At 38.7% G+C, this 18,084-nt stretch overlaps 1 protein-coding gene across 2 annotated transcripts in view; it reads left to right on the top strand.

Moving 5' to 3' along the window:
- The window catches only part of LOC309652235 (uncharacterized protein), a 537,677-nt gene that overhangs the window by 493,951 nt on the left and 25,642 nt on the right, over positions 1–18,084 (top strand). Inside the window, exon 5 of one of the 2 annotated variants that reach the window (XM_082445830.1) lies at positions 1,834–2,153. The exons of the other annotated variant lie outside the window; for it this stretch is intronic. The gene's annotated coding sequence lies outside the window, so the exon portion shown is untranslated. Of the gene's footprint in view, positions 1–1,833; positions 2,154–18,084 lie in introns of those variants that run through there. 2 annotated transcript variants of the gene reach the window in all.

Below are 18,084 nucleotides of genomic sequence, written 5' to 3'. Positions count from 1 at the left end.
AGAAGGTTGAGTTGGACAGTGGACTGCAGTCAAGCTCTCTGATAACAGAGCTCATCACATCTGCAGTGTCACTAGGAGATTGGACCCTCTCTATTATGACTTTCTTTCTCTCCTGTGGTAAATAGAGGGGAAAGTGGTATTTCCTTATTTGGGGTAATCTGCACAGAGAGGACAGAGACATAAAGTGGCCAGTGGGCCTTCAGACAATCAGTTGGGAAGAGGACTATAAGGGCTAATAGTGTTGAGAAGAGTTACAGTCTTCTTGAAACTCCTGGTACAGTTGGCATCCATATCCATGAGTTCCACAGCCACAGATTCAACTAACCACAGATCAAAAATAACCACAGATGAAAAAAAATTTCATAAAGTTCCAAAAGGCAAAACTTGAATTTGCTGAGGACCAGTAATTTTATATAGCATTTATATTGTATTTACAACTATTTACATAGCATTTACATTGTATGAGGTATTATACATAATCTAAAGATAATTTAAAGTATATGGAACCATACTAATTGAAGTCAGAAAGAGAAAGACAAATACCATATGATATCACTTATATGTGCAATCTAAAATATGACACAAATGAACAAATCTACAAAACAAAAACAGACTCACAGACATAGAGAACAGACTTGTGGTTGCCAAGGGGGAGAGGGTTGGGGGAGGGAAGGACTGGGAGTTTGGGATTAGCAGATGCAAACTGTTATATATAGAATGGATAAACAACAAGGTCCTACTGTATAGCACAGGGAACTATATTCAATGTCCTGTGATAAACCATAATGGAAAAGAATATGAAAAAGCATACATATGTACATATATATATGTATGTGTGTATATATATATATATACACACACATATATATAAAACTGAATCACTTTGCTGTACACCAGAAACTAACACAACATTGTAAATCAACTATATTTCAATTACAAAACAAAAAAAGAAACAAAAAACAAAGTATACAGTAAGATGTGCATAGGTTATATGCAAATACTATGCCATTTTATAGAAGGGACTTGAGCATCCTCAGATTTTGGTATCCATTGGGGGTGCTGGAACCACTGCCCTGTGGATTCCAAAGGATGACTGTACTTTTTGGAAAAATGTGGGGCTTCCTGCGGCTATTAATATAGGCCAGGTATTTTTCCTATTAAAGAAGGAAGATTTCAAGACTTTCAGACATCAAGACAATTTCCTTTATCTCAGTCTTCATGGTTGTTTCAATAAATAATTATAAACTAAGTATGATGTTTCCCATACTTGTCTACTTCCCTATTTAAAAGATCTTCATCCCCTAGTCGTCAAATTCTAAAAAAACCTCCAGTTTAAGACTTGGAATCTTCTCACCTGAACTTGCTTCCAACATTTTCAGCTGTGTGTTTGTGTGTGTGTACAGTTTAACATTTCAATGTATACACAGTACTATAGCTTATTTTTATTGAACACTTATATGAGTTTAGATGAATGTGAAATTTGTATAATAGTGATAAAATTCAAGATACAGAATAGTACCACTATGTCAAAAAAAATTTTTTACCAGCTCTTTTAGAGTAAAAACATCCCATAATTCCCAGACTCTGGAATCCATTCACCATATTTGTTTCCCTATACTTTGGTGTCCCATGCTCAGTATTCCAGAGAAACACAGGCCCATAGTAGCATGTGTCTTAGATAAAAAATGGAAGAACATGCTCAAAATGACCTTACTCCAGGAAGAGGCTCAGAAAACCCAGGTGCTGAAAGGAATATAAGGGCATCCTTAGGCCCCAAGTTCATATATGCCTTGTAGATCACTCCTGATAAGTATTTTTTTTTTCTTACTCCAGAGTGTTAAAAAGAAAAGGGGGAGAGAGGAGAAGACGGCGGAAGAGTAAGACGCGGTGATCACCTTCCTCCCCACAGATACATCAGAAAACATCTACACGTGGAACTGCTCCTGTAGAACACCCACTGAACGTTGGCAGAAGACCTCAGACCTCCCAAAAGGCAAGAAACTCCCCACGTACCCGGGTAGGGCAAAAGAAAAAAGAAAAAACAGAGACAAAACAATAGGGACGGGGCCTGCACCAGTGGGAGGGAGCTGTGAAGGAGGAAAGGTCTCCACACACTAGGAGCCCCTTCACGGGCGGAGACTGCGGGTGGCGGAGGGGGAGCTTCGGTGCCACGGAGGAGAGCGCAGCCACAGGGGTGTGGAGGGCAAAGCGGAGAGATTCCCACACGGAGGCTCGGCGCGGAGCAGCACTCAGCAGCCCAAGAGGCTTGTCTGCTCCCCCGCCGGGGCGGGCAGGGGCTGGGAGCTGAGGCTCGGGCTTCGGTCAGATCGCAGGGAGAGGACTGGGGTTGGCGGCATGAACACAGCCTGAAGGGGGCTAGTGCGCCACAGCTAGCCGGGAGGGAGTCCGGGAAAAAGTCTGCAGCTGCCGAAGAGGCAAGAGACTTTTCCCTGCCTCTTTGTTTCCTGGTGCGCGAGGAGAGGGGATTCAGAGCGCCGCCTAAACGAGCTCCAGAGACGGGCGCGAGCCGCGGTGATCAGCGCGGACCCCAGAGACGGGCATGAGACGCTAAGGCTGCTGCTGCCACCACCAAGAAGCCTGTGTGCGAGCACAGGTCACTCTCCACACCGCCCCTCCCGGGAGCCTGTGCAGCCCGCCACCGCCAGGGTCCCGTGATCCGGGGACAACTTCCCCGGGAGAACGCACGGCGCGGCTCAGGCGGGTGCAACGTCACGCCGGCCTCTGCCGCCGCAGGCTCGCCCCGCATCCGTACCCCTCCCTCCCCCCGGCCTGAGTGAGCCAGAGCCCCCAAAGCAGCTGCTCCTTTAACCCCGTTCTGTCTGAGCGAAGAACAGACGCCCTCAGGCGACCTACACGCAGAGGCAGGTCCAAATCCAAAGCTGAACCCCGGGAGCTGTGTGAACAAAGAAGAGAAAGGGAAATCTTTCCCAGCAGCCTCAGGAGCAGCAGATTAAATCCCCACAATCAACTTGATGTACCTGCATCTGTGGAATACCTGAAAAGACAACAAATCATCCCAAATTGAGGAGGTGGACTTTGGGAGCAAGATATATTATTTTTTCCCCTTTTCATCTTTTTGTGAGTGTGTATGTATATGCTTCTGTGTGAGATTCTGTCTGTATAGCTTTGCTTTCACCATTTGTCCTAGGGTTCTGTCTGTCTGGGTTTTTTTTTGTTTTTTTTTTTTACTTAAAAAAATTTTTTTTCTTAATAATTATTTTTTATTTTAATAACTTTATTTTATTTTATCCTCTTTCTTTCTTTCTATTTTTTCTCCCTTTTTTTCTGAACTGTGTGGATGAAAGGCTCTTGGTGCTCCAGCCAGGCATCAGGGCTGTGCCTCTGAGGTGGGAGAGCCAAGTTCAGGACACTGGTCCACAAGAGACCTCCCAGCTCCACGTGATACCAAACGGCGAAAATCTCCCAGAGATCTCCATCTCAACACCAAGACCCAGCTTCACTCACCGACCAGCAAGCAACAGTACTGGACACCCTATGCCAAACAACTAGCAAGACAGGAACACAGCCCCATCCATTAGCAGAGAGGCTGCCTAAAATCATAATAAGGCCACAGACACCCCAAAACACACCACCAGACGTGGACGTGCCCACCAGAAAGACAAGATCCAGCCTCATCCACCAGAACACAGGAACTAGTCCCCTCCACCAGGAAGCCTACACAACCCACTGAACCAACCTTAGCCACTGGGGACAGACACCAAAAAACAACGGGAACTACGAACCTGCAGCCTGCGAAAAGGAGATCCCAAACACAGTAATTTAAGCAAAATGAGTAGACAGAGAAACACACAGCAGATGAAGGAGCAAGGTAAAAACACACCAGACCTAACAAATAAAGAGGAAATAGGTAGTCTACCTGAAAAAGAATTCAGAATAATGATGGGAAAGAGGATCCAAAATCTTGCAAATAGAATGGAGAAAATACAAGAAAAATTTAACAGAGACCTGGAAGAACTAAACAGCAAAAAAACAGTGATAAACAACACAATATTGGAAATTAAAAATACTCTAGAAGGGATCAATAGCAGAACAACTGAGGCAGAAAAACGGGTAGGTGACCTGGAAGATAAAATAGTGGAAATAACTACTGCACAGCAGAATAAAGAAGAAAGAATGAAAAGAATTGCGGACAGTTTCACAGACCTCTGGGACATTAAACACACCAACATTTGAATTATAGGGGTCCCAGAAGAAGAAGAGAAAAAGAAAGGGACTGAGAAAATATTTGAAGAGATTATACTTGAAAACTTCCCTAATATGGGAAAGGAAATAGTTAATCAAGTCCTGGAAGCACAGAGAGTCCCATACAGGATAAATCCAAGGAGAAACACGCCAAGACACATATTAATCAAACTATCAAAAATTAAATATAAAGAAAACATATTAAAAGCAGCAAGGGAAAAACAACAAATAACACACAAGGGAATCCCCATAAGGTTAACAGCTGATCTTTCAGCAGAAACTCTGCAAGCCAGAAGGGAGTGGCAGGACATATTTAAAGTGATGAAGGAGAAAAACCTACAACCAAGATTACTCTACCCAGCAAGGATCTCATTCAGATGTGATGGAGAAATTAAAACCTTTACAGACAAGCAAAAGCTGAGAGAGTTCAGCACCACCAAACCAGCTTTACAACAAATGCTAAAGGAACTTCTCTAGGCAAGAAACACAAGAGAAGGAAAACACCTACAATAACAAACCCAAAACATTTAAGAAAATGGGACTAGGAACATACATATCGATAATTACCTTAAATGCAAATGGATTAAATGCTCCCACCAAAAGACACAGACTGGCTGAATGGATACAAAAACAAGACCCGTATATATGCTGTCTACAAGAGACCCACTTCAGACCTAGGGACACCTACAGACTGAAAGTGAGGGGATGGAAAAAGATATTCCATGCAAATGGAAATCAAAAGAAAGCTGGAGTAGCAATTCTCATATCAGACAAAATAGACTTTCAATAAAGACTATTACAAGAGACAAAGAAGGACACTACATAATGATCAAGGGATCAATCCAAGAAGAAGATATAACAATTGTAAATATCTATGCACCCAACAAAGGAGCACCTCAATACATAAAGCAAATGCTAACAGCCATAAAAGGGGAAATCAACAATAACACAATCATATTAGGGGACTTTAACACCCCACTTTCACCAATGCACAGATCATCCAAAATAAAAATAAATAAGGAAACACAAGCTTTAAATGATGCATTAAACAAGATGGACTTAATTGATATTTATAGGACATTCCAACCCAAAACAACAGAATACACATTTTTCTCAAGTCCTCATGGAACATTCTCCAGGATAGATCTTATCTTGGGTCACAAATCAAGCCTCAGTAAATTTAAGAAAATTGAAATCATATCAAGTATCTTTTCCAACCACAACGCTATGAGACTAGATATCAATTACAGGAAAAGATCTGTAAAAAATACAAGCACATGGAGGCTAAACAATACACTACTTAATAACGAAGTGATCACTGAAGAAATCAAAGGGGAAATCAAAAAATACCTAGAAACAAATGACAATAGATACACGACAACCCAAAACCTATGGGATGCAGCAAAAGCAGTTCTAAGAGGGAAGTTTATAGCAATACAGTCCTACCTTAAGAAACAGGAAACATCTCAAATAAACAACCTAACCTTGCACCTAAAGCAATTAGAGAAAGAAGAACAAAAAACCCCAAAGTTAGCAGAAGGAAAGAAATCATAAAGATCAGATCAGAAATAAATGAAAAAGAAATGAAGGAAACGATAGCAAAGATCAATAAAACTAAAAGCTGGTTTTTTGAAAGATAAACAAAATTAATAAACCATTAGCAAGACTCATCATGATAAAAAGGGAGAAGACTCAAATCAATAGAATTAGAAATGAAAAAAGAGAAGTAACCACTGACTCTGCAGAAATACAGACAATCATGAGAGATTACTACAAGCAACTCTACGCCAATAAAATGGACAACCTGGAAGAAATGGACAAATTCTTAGAAATGCACAACCTGCCGAGACTGAACCAGGAAGAAATAGAAAATATGAACAAACCAATCACAAGCAGTGAAATTGAAACTGTGATTAAAAACCTTCCAACAAACAAAAGCCCAGGACCAGATGGCTTCACAGGCGAATTCTATCAAATATTTAGAGAAGAGCTAACACCTATCCTTCTCAAACTCTTCCAAAATATTGCAGAGGGAGGAACACTCCCCATCTCATTCTACGAGGCCACCATCACCCTGATACCAAAACCAGACAAACATGTCTCAATGGAAGAAAACTACAGGCCAATATCACTGATGAACATAGATGCAAAAATCCTCAACAAAATACTAGCAAACAGAATCCAACAGCACATTAAAAGAATCATACACCATGATCAAGTGGTGTTTATTCCAGGAATGAAAGGATTCTTCAATATACGCAAATCAATCAACGTGATACACCATATTAAGAAATTGAAGGAGAAAAACCATATGATCATCTCAATAGATGCACAGAAAGCTTTCAACAAAATTCAACACCAATTTATGATAAAAGCCCTGCAGAAAGTAGGCATAGAGGGAACTTTCCTCAACATAATAAAGGCCATATATGACAAACCCACAGCCAACATCGTCCTCAGTGGTGAAAAAGTGAAACCATTTCTACTAAGATCAGGAACAAGACAGGGTTGCCCACTCTCACCACTATTATTCAACATAGTTTTGGAAGTTTTACCACAGCAATCAGAGAAGAAAAAGAAATAAAAGGAATCCAAATTGGAAAAGAAGAAGTAAAGCTGTCACTGTTTGCAGATGACATGATACTGTGCATAGAGAATCCTAAAGATGCTACCAGAAAACTACTACAGCTAATCAATGAACTTGGTAAAGTAGCAGGGTACAAGGTTAATGCACAGAAATCTCTTGCATTCCTATACACTAATGATGAAAAATCTGAAAGTGAAATTAAGAAAACACTCCCATTTACCATTGCAACAAAAAGAATAAAATATCTAGGAATAAACCTACCTAAGGAGACAAAAGACCTGTATGCAAAAAATTATAAGACACAAATGAAAGAAATTAAAGATGATACAAATAGATGGAGAGATATACCATGTTCTTGGATTGGAAGAATCAACATTGTGAAAATGACTCTACTACCCAAAGCAATCTACATATTCAATGCAATCCCTATCAAACTACCACTGGCATTTTTCACAGAACTAGAACAAAAAATTTCACAATTTGTATGGAAACACAAAAGACCCCGAATAGCCAAAGCAATCTTGAGAACGAAAAATGGAGCTGGAGTAATCAGGCTCCCTGACTTCAGAATATACTACAAAGCTACAGTCATCAGGACAGTATGGTACTGGCACAAAAACAGAAATATAGATCAATGGAACAGGATAGAAAGCCCAGAGATAAACCCACGCATATATGGTCACCTTATCGTTGATAAAGTAGGCAAGCATATACAGTGGAGAAAAGACAGCCTCTTTAATAAATGGTGCTGGGAAAACTGGACTGGTATATGTAAAAGAATGAAATTAGAACACTCCCTAACACCATACACAAAAATAAATTCAAAATGGATTAAAGACCTAAATGTAAGGCCAGACATTATCAAACTCTTAGAGGAAAACATAGGCAGAACACTCTGTGACGTAAATCACAGCAAGATCCTTTTTGACCCAGCCCCTACAGAAATGGAAATAAAAACAAAAATAAACAAATGGGACCTAATGAAACTTAAAAGCTTTTGCACAGCAAAGGAAACCATAAAGAAGATGAAAAGACAACCCTCAGAATGGGAGAAAATATTTGCAAAGGAAGCAACTGACAAAGGATTAATCTCCAAAATTTACAAGCAGCTCATGCAGCTCAATATCAAAAAAACAAACAACCCAATCCAATAATGGGCAGAAGACCTAAATAGACATTTCTCCAAAGAAGATATATAGATTGCCAACAAACACGTGAAAGAATGCTCAACATCATTAATCATTAGAGAAATGCAAATCAAAACTACAATGAGATGTCATCTTACACTGGTCAGAATGGCCATCATCAAAAAATCTACAAACAATAAATGCTGGAGAGGGTGTGGAGAAAAGGGAACACTCTTGAACTGTTGGTGGGAATTTAAATTGATACAGCCACTATGGAGAACAGTATGGAGGTTCCTTAAAAAACTAAAAATAGAACTACCATATGACGCAGCAATCCCACTACTGGGCATATACCCTGAGAAAACCATATTTCAAAAAGAGTCATGTACCAAAATGTTCATTGCAGCTCTATTTACAATAACCAGGACATGGAAGCAACCTAAGTGTCCATCATCGGATGAATGAATAAAGAAGATGTGGCACATATATACAATGGAATATTACTCAGCCATAAAAAGAAACGAAATTGAGTTATTTGTAGTGAGGTGGATGGACCTAGAGTCTGTCACACAGGATGAAGTAAGCCAGAAAGAGAAAAACAGATACAATATGCTAACACATACATATGGAATCTAAGGAAGAAAAGAAAACAAAGTCATGAAGAACCTAGTGGCAAGACGGGAATAAAGACACAGACTTACTAGAGAATGGACTTACGGACATGGACATATATACACTACGAAACGTAAAATAGGTAGCTAGTGGGAAGCAACCGCATAGCACAGGGAGATCAGCTCGGTGCTTTGTGACCACCTAGAGGTGTGGGATAGGGAGGGTGGGAGGGAGGGAGATAGGGAGGGTGGGAGGGAGGGAGATACAAGAGGGAAGAGATATGGGAACATATGTATATGTATAACTGATTTACTTTGTTATAAAGCAGAAACTAACACACCATTGTAAAGCAATTATACTCCAATAAAGATGTTAAAAAAAATTAATGAGAAGCAGGATAGAAACTACAAAATAATAAAAAATAATAAAAAAAAAGAAAAGGGATTTCTATTCTTTCCACCCCACCGATAAATGACCATTTTCCCCCACTTTGTTTTCAGGATTTTGTGTGTTTTCACTGCTTATTCTGTAGTTCTAGAGTTGAGGTAAGAAACTCAGGTAGAGGGCCTCAAATCTTTGAGAGATAAAGCTGGGGTTGGTGTGATGGAGTGTATTTTCTGCCTAACTGAATTTGAGTAATGTAAATTGCTTGTTAGTACATTGTTATAAGAATGGGAAAAAAGAGTAAGATAATGCATGCAATGATATTTCTTCCATGAGGAAGAAAACCTAGGAAAAAGGTTTAAAGGTTTTCAGTTCTGGAAACTGTCACGTAAAACGTGCAACATGAGAAAGGAGAACACTCAGGAGGGTTGCATGAGGAAAGACAGTGGGGTGGGTGCTACACAGATCCTTTGGACAAATGTCAGTGGCCACTCACTGCCTGAAAACATTTAGTGTTTGTTTCAGACGAGCATGAGTGGATATTTAGGCAGGGCTGTCATCCCTAGACATGCTTTGTGTGGTATCCTCCTCCAGAGAGTAGCAGTCAGGTACAATTAGATGTGATTGACCCCACTGTGAGTGGAGTAATGTATGACATGTACAACATAGACCATGGCACCGTGGGTGCATTGGGAGTGTTTAGTTACTTGCAGAGGGATGCTTTCCTTAGAGTACAGACCCCCTGGGGTACATCAAGGGAGTATTGTTTCAGAGACATGATTTAAGAAATGAGGGGGCTTCCCTCGTGGCACAGTGGTTAAGAATCCGCCTGCCAACGCAGGGGACGTGGGTTCGAGCCCTGGTCCGGGAAGATCCCACATACTGCGGAGCAACTAAGCCCGTGCACCACAGCTACTGAGCCCATACACCACAACTACTGACACAGTGCTCTAGAGCCCGCGAGCCACAACTACTGAGCCCAAGTGCCACAACTACTGAAGCCCGCATGCCTAGAGCCTGTGCTCCACAACAAGAGAAGCCACCACAGTGAGAAGCCTGCGCACCGCAACGAAGAGTAGCCCCCGCCCACTGCAACTAGAGAAAGCCCACACCCAGCAACAAAGACCCAACACAGCCATAAATAAATAAATAAATAAATAAATAAATAAATAAAATTAAAAAAAAAAAAAAAGAAATGAGGGTCCCATGAAAAATCCTCCCATTATTTCTTCTGAGATTCATATTCCCTTTCCCAAAGCTGCCTGACAGAAATGGGAATAAGACTTTCAGGGTAGTCATGCCTGTGGAGTATTTTTCCTTTTTGTAGAAACTTTTCCCTACACCATCCAAAATCCTTTAACCTGTTCTCTCCTATTTCAAGGCTTCTCTTTTAGGCCTTCCACAATTCCCCACTGCTTCTCATTCCCTACCCTACTGAAGCTCAGATTTTTTGACTCTCAGGTATTGAAGCTCTGTCTTTCTTCCTGGGCCTAGAATACCTTCGTTCTTTAAAAAATACTTTTGAATCCTTCATACGTTACCAATTTTTTAGGTTTATGCATAATACCCAGAAAAGTTTGCTTATTGACATGATTTAATTTTGTTGCTTTTAAAAAGTTATGTATCTTTTGTTATTTTGCAGAGGAGAGGGTGGGAGATGGTAAGTATCATATGCTTGGGTGCTGTTCTCTGAACTGGAGGGGTGTCTGTGAAGCAAGATACAAATTTGTGTTGGACAAAGGGAGATAAGCTGGTGCCTCTCTCCTTTAATTCTGACCCAGGAGTTGAGGTAGAAATGGGTCCTTGTGGATCATCATACTTCAATCCTTCATGAAAGTTTAGGGGAGAAATTGTTCTTTTGTCTCTTACCATCTTACCTTCATGGACATTCTACAAATAGCTACTGGTACTGATCATAGTACTTTGATTATGGCTTAATTTTGTGTTTTTTTTTCATTTTCTGTCTTTTGATTTATTTTTTCATTAAGTGTCTTTGGAGTCAGTTTTTTGGATATTTTATGTATGTGATATGGACATAAAATTTTTTAATGTATTTACTTATTTTCATTTTGAGTCATTGGTTATTTGGTTGTTGCTGATTTGCCTGATCTGTAAATAACTGGGATAATTAACAACCCCATGTCCCAAGGCACTCCTTGAATTTCAGAGAGTGCCACAGACAGAATTTTGTTCTTGGGACACTGATCCTGACAAATAAGCAGTTAAAAATTAACCTAAAATAAGACTCTCCCTTTATGGTGAATAACTCTATGGGTTTTGAAAAATGCATATAGTACAGTATCTAACAATGTGGTCATGATTTTCTGTCTGGATGATCTGACCAATGATGAAGGTAGGGTCCCTCACTATTAATGTATTATTGTCAATTTCTCCCTTTATGTCTGTTAATATTTACTTTAGATATTTAGTTGCTTTAACTATTTTTCATCTTTCAATCTTTGTACTGGCTTATTTAAGTGGTTGATTCTCAGTCCTTACTATATATTTGCCTTTCCTAGTTGGATTTTTCCCTTTCCTATGAATTCTTTCTTCTTTTCCATTTAGAGAATACCCTTTGTCATTTCTTTTAGGTTAGGTTTAGGATTGATGAACTCTTCTAGCTTTTGTTTGTCTGAGAAGTTCTTTATATTTCCTTTGATTCTAAATAGAATCTTGCTGGGTAGAGTATCCCAGGTTGTAGGCTTTTTCCTTTCAGCACGTTGAATGTGTCATGCCACTCCCTTCTGGCCTGCAAAATTTCTGCAGAAAAATAAGCTGAGTGCCTTACGGGTATCACTTGTATATGACTATTATCTTTGGTTGCCTTTAGATAATTCTCTCTTTGTCTTTACATTTTGCCATTTTAATCATGTTATGTCTTGGTGTGTAGGTTTGTTTGGGTCCATCTTGTTTGGTACCCTCTGTGCTTCCTGTACTTGAATATCTGTTTCTTTCTTCAGAGTTGGGAGGTTTTCAGCTATAATTTCAACAAATATATTTTCGATCCCCTTCTCTCACTTTTCTCCTTCTGGGACCCCTATTATGTGAGTGTTCTCATGCTTAATGTTATCCATAGACCTCTTAAACTGTTTTTATTAATTATTTTTTCTTTTTGCTGTCCTGATTGGGTGTTTTCCATTGTTCTGTCTTCCAGATCACTTATGCATTCTGCTGTATAACTTAGTCTGCTGTTCATTCCTTCAAGTGTGTTTTTATTTTTTTATTTTTTTAAACATCTTTATTGGACTATGATTGCTTTACAATGGTGTGTTAGTTACTGCTTTATAAAAAAGTGAATCAGCTATACACATACATATATCCCCATATCTCCTCCCTCTTGCGTCTCCCTCCCACCCTCCCTATCCCACCCCTCTAGGTGGTCACAAAGCACCGAGCTGATCTCCCTGTGCTATGCGGCTGCTTCCCACTAGCTATCTATTTTACATTTGGTAGTGTATATATGTCCATGCCACTCTCTCACTTTGTCCCAGCTTACCCTTCCCCCTCCGCATATCCTCAAGTCCATTCTCTAAGTCTGCCTCTTTATTCCTGTCCTGCCCCTAGGTTCTTCAAAACCTTTTTTTTTTTTAGATTCCATATATATGTGTTAGCATATGGTATTTATTTTTCTCTTTCTGACTTGCTTCACTGTATGACAGTCTCTAGGTCCATCTACCTCACTACAAATCACTCAATTTTGTTTCTTTTTATGACTGAGCAATATTCCATTGTATATATGAGCCACAACTTCTTTATCCATTCATCTGTTGATGGACACTTAGGTTGCTTCCATGTCCTGGCTATTGTAAATAGAGCTGCAATGAACATTGTGGTACATGACTCTTTTTGAATTATGGTTTTCTCCGGGTATATGCCCAGTAGTGGGAATGATGGGTCATAAGGTAGTGCTATTTTTAGTTTTCTAAGGAACCTCCATGCTGTTCTCTATAGTGGCTGTATCAGTTTACATTCCCACCAACAGTGCAAGAGGGTTCCCTTTGCTCCACACCGTCTCCAGCATTTATTGTTTGTAGATTTTTTGATGATTGCCAATATGACTGGTGTGAGGTGATACCTCATTGTAGTTTTGATTTGCATTTCTCTAATGATTAGGGATGTTGAGCATTCTTTCATGTGTTTGTTGGCAATCTGTAACTCTTCTTTGGAGAAATGTCTATTTAGGTCTTCCACCCATTTTTGGATTGGGTTGTTTGTTTTTTTGTTATTGAGCTGCATGAGCTGCTTGTAAATTTTGGAGATTAATCCTTTGTCAGTTGCTTCATTTGCAAATATTTTCTCCCATTCGGAGGGTTGTCCTTTTTGTCTTGTTTATGGTTTCCTTTGCTGTGCAAAAGCTTTTAAGTCTCATTAGGTCCCGTTTGTTTATTTTTGTTTTTATTTCCATTTCTCTAGGAGGTGAGTCATAAAGGATCTTGCTGTGATTTATGTCATAGAGTGTTCTGCCTATGTTTTCCACTAAGAGTTTGATAGTGTCTGGCCTTACATTTAGGTCTTTAATCCATTTTGAGTTTATTTTTCTGTATGGTGTTAGGAAGTGTTCTAGTTTCATTCTTTTACATGTAGCTGTCAAGTTTTTCCAGCACCACTTATTGAAGAGGCTGTCTTTTCTCCATTGTATATTATAGCCTCCTTTATCAAAAATAGGGTGAGCATATGTGTGTGGGTTTATCTCTGGGATTTCTGTCCTGTTCCATTGATCTATATTTCTGTTTTTGTGCCAGTACCATGCTGTCCTGATTACTGTAGCTTCATAGTATATTCTGAAGTCAGGGTGCCTGATTCCTCCAGCTGCGTTTTTCTTTCTCAAGATTGCTTTTCCTATTTGGGGTCTCGTGTTTCCATACAAATTGTGAAATTTTTTGTTCTAGTTCTGTGAAAAATGCCAGTGGTAGTTTGATAGGGATTACATTGAATCTGTAGATTGCTTTCGGTAGTATATTCATTTTCACAATGTTGATTCTTCCAATCCAAGAACATGGTATATCTCTCCATCTGTTTGTATCATCTTTACTTTCTTTCATCAGTGTCTTGTAGTTTTCTGCATACAGGTCTTTTGTCTCCTTAGGTAGGTTTATTCCTAGGTATTTTATTCTTTTTGTTGCAGTGGTAAATGGGAGTGTTTCCTTAGTTTCTCTTTCAGATTTTTCATCATTAGTGTATAGGAATGCAAGAGATTTCTGTGCATTAATTTTATATCCTGCTATCTTACCAAATTCATTGATTAGCTCTAGTAGTTTTCTGGTAGCATATTTAGGATTCTCTATGTATAGTATCATCATCTGCAAACAGTGACAGCTTTACTTCTTTTTTTCCGATTTGGATTCCTTTTATTTCTTTTTCTTCTCTGACTGCTGTGGCTAAAACTTCCAAAACTATGTTGAATACTAGTGGTGAGAGTGGACAACCTTGTCTTGTTCCTGATCTTAGAGGAAATGGTTTCAGTTTTTCACCATTGAGAATGATGTTGGCTATGGGTTTGTCATATATGGCCTTTATTTTGTTGAGGTAAGTTCCTTCTATGCCTATTTTCTGGAGGGTTTTTATCATAAATGGGTTTTGAATTTCGTTGAAAGCTTTTTCTGCATCAATGAGATGATCATATGGTTTTTCTCTTTCAGTATGTTAATAGGGTTTATCACATTGTTTGATTTGCGTATATTAAAGAATCCTTGTATTCCTCGGATAAACCCCACTTGATCATGGTGTATGATCCTTTTAATGTGCTGTTGGATTCTGTTTGCTAGTATTTTGTTGAGGATTATTGCATTTATGTTCATCAGTGATATAGGCCTGTAGTTTTCTTTCCTTGAGACATGTTTTTCTTGTTTTGGTATCAGGGTGATGGTGGTCTCGTAGAATGAGTTTGGGGGTGTTCTACCCTCTGCTGTATATTGGAAGAGTTTGAGAAGGATAGGTTTAGCTCGTCTCTAAATGCTTGATAGAATTTGCCTGTGAAGCCATCTGGTCCTGGGCTTATGTTTTTGGAAGGTTTTTAATCACAGTCTCAATTTCAGAGCTTGTGATTGGTCTGTTTATATTTTCTATTACTTCCTGGTTCAGTCTCGGAAGGTTGTGCTTTTCTAAGAGTTTGTCCATTTCTTCCACCTTGTCCATTTTATTGGAATATTGTTGCTTGTAGTAATCTCTCATGATCGTTTGTATTTCTGCAGTGTCAGTTGTTACTTCTCCTTTTTCATTTCTAATTCTGTTGATTTGAGTCTTCTCCCTTTTTATCATGATGAGTCTCGCTAATGGTTTATTAATTTTGTTTATCTTTCAAAAAACCAGCTTTTAGTTTTATTGATCTTTGCTATCATTTCCTTCATTTCTTTTTCATTTATTTCTGATCTGATCTTTATGATTTCTTTCCTTCTGCTAACTTTGGGGGTTTTTTGTTCTTCTTTCTCTAATTGCTTTAGGTGTAAGGTTAGGTTGTTTATTTGAGATTTTTATTCTTTCTTGAGGTAGGATGGTATTGCTATAATCTTCCCTCTTACAACTGCTTTTGCTGCATCCCATAGGTTTTTGGTCGTCGTGTTTTCATTGCCATTTGTGTCTAGGTATTTTTTGATATCCTCTTTGATTTCTTCAATGACCTCTTGGTTATTAAGTAGTGTATTGTTTAGCCTCCATGTGTTTGTATTTTTTACAGTTTTTTTCCTGTAATTGATATCTAGTCTCATAGCATTGTGGTTGGAAAAGATACTTGATGCGATTTCAATTTTCTTAAATTTACTAAGGTTTGATTTGTGACCCACGATATGATCTATCCTGGAGAATGTTCCATGAGCACATGAGAAGAAAGTGTATTCTGTTGTTTTTGGATGGAATGTCCTTTAAATATCAATTAAGTCCATCTTGTTTAATGTGTCATTTGAAGCTTGTGTTTCCTTATTTATTTTCATTTTGGATGATCTGTCCATTGGTGAAAGTGGGGTGTTAAAGTCCCCTACTGTGATTGTGTTACTGTTGATTTCCCCTTTTATGGCTGTTAGTATTTGCCTTATGTATTGACGTGCTCCTATGTTGGGTGCATAAATATTTACAATTGTTCTATCTTCTTGTTGGATTGATCCCTTGATCATTATGTAGTGTCCTTCTTTGTCTCTTGTAATAGTCTTTATTTAAAGTCTATTTTGTCTGATATGAGAATTGCTACTCCAGCTTTCTTTTGATTTCCATTTGCATGGAATATGTTTTTCCATCCCCCCACTTTCAGTCTGTATGTGTCCCTAGGTCTGAAGTGGGTCTCTTGTAGACAGCATATGTATGGGTCTTGTTTTTGTATCCATTCAGCCAGTCTATGTCTTTTGCTCGGAGCATTTAATCCATTTACATTTAAGGTAATTATCGATATGTATGTTCCTATTACCATTTTCTTAATTGCTTTGGGTTTGTTATTGTAGGTCTTTTCCGTCTCTTGTGTTTCATGCCTAGAGAAGTTACTTTAGCATTTGTTGTAAATCTGGTTTGGTCGTACTGAATTCTCTTAACTTTTGCTTGTCTGTAAAGGTTTTATATTCTCCATCGAATCTGAATGAGATCCTTGCTGGGTAGAGTAGTCTTTGTTGTAGGTTTTTCCCTTTCATCACTTTAAATATGTCCTGCCACTCCCTTCTGGCTTGCAGAGTTTCTGCTGAAAGATCAGCTGTTAACCTTATGGGGATTTCATTGTATGTTATTTGTTGTTTTTCCCTTGCTGCTTTTAATATTTTTCCTGTGTATTTAATTTTTGATAGTTTGATTAATATGTGTCTTGGCGTGTTTTTCCTTGGATTTATCCTGTATGGGACTGTCTGCACTTCCTGGACTTGACTGACTATTTCCTTTCCCATATTAGGGAAGTTTTCATGTATAGTATCTTCAAATATTTTTTCAGTCCCTTTCTTTTTCCCTTCTTCTGAGACCCCTATAATTTGAATGTTGGTGTTTTTAATGTTGTCCCAGAAGTCTCTAAGAGTGTCCTCAATTCTTTTCATTCTTTTTTCTTTTTTCTGCTCTGTGGTATTTATTTCTACTATTTTATCTTCCAGGTCACTTATCCGTTCTTCTGCCTCAGTTATTCTGCTATTGATTCCTACTGGAGAATTTTTAATTTCATTTATTCTGTTGTTCATCATTGTTTGTATGCTCTTTAGTTCTTCTGTGTCCTTGTTAAACATTTCTTGTGTTTTCTCCATTCTATTTCCAAGAATTTGGATCGTCTTTACTGTCATTACTCTGAATTCTTTTTCAGGTAGACTGCCTATTTCCTCTTCATTTGTTTGGTCTGGTGGGTTTTTACCTTGCTCTTTCATCTGCTGAGTGTTTCTCTGTCTTCCCATTTTGCTTAACTTACTGTGTTTGGGGTCTCCTTTTCACAGCCTGCAGCTTCGTAGTTCCTGTTGTTTTTGGTGTCTGCCCCCAGTTGCTAAGGTTGTTTCAGCGGGTTGTGTAGGCTTCCTGGTAGAGGGCACTAGTGCCTGTGTTCTGGTGGGGAGGCTGGATCTTATGTTTCTGGTGGGCAGGACCACGTCCAGTCGTGTGTTTTGGCGTGTCTGTGACCTTATTATGATTTGAGGCAGCCTCTCTGCTAATGGGTGGGTTTGTGTTCCTGTCTCTCTAGTTGTTTTAAAGTAAAGAATATTCTTTACTTTAAAAATATTTTTTTCCAGTTTTTTAGTATGCATGTTTGAAGAGATATACATCTGGGTATATATGTCATCGTAACTTCCTTTTCTTCTCAAATAATGGTTTATTTCTTTCTTTGAAAATATAATGTTTACTATAAAGTCTTTATTAATATGATATTTGGAACCTGTCACAAGAATTTTCTGTTGTCTATTTTTCTCCTGTTTATGGAATGTATTTTCTTTTCCTTTCCTTTCATAATTTCAGTTGAAAGATGATTAATTGAAGCAACTCTGGATAATGATTCCCCATCCCTGGGATTGTTTTGTTGTTTTTGTTGTTTTCTGCTTCTTTATTTTTTTATTGACTTGGCAATACTATATCGGTGAAGTTTTGTCTACAGCATGAAGCATTTTGTGTTTTTCCGATTAGTGCACAGGTTTTGTTATACACAGATGCATTCTGAGAAGACAGTGGTTTTAGTGGAGTTCTCTTTGACTCTTTCTCTTCCTGATCTCT

Source organism: Balaenoptera physalus, assembly GCF_965194825.1.
Source record: "Balaenoptera physalus genome assembly, chromosome: X".
Lineage (NCBI taxonomy): Eukaryota > Metazoa > Chordata > Mammalia > Artiodactyla > Balaenopteridae > Balaenoptera > Balaenoptera physalus.
Note: the sequence above shows the minus strand (reverse complement) of the source record. Positions and strands in the feature narration are given on the sequence as shown.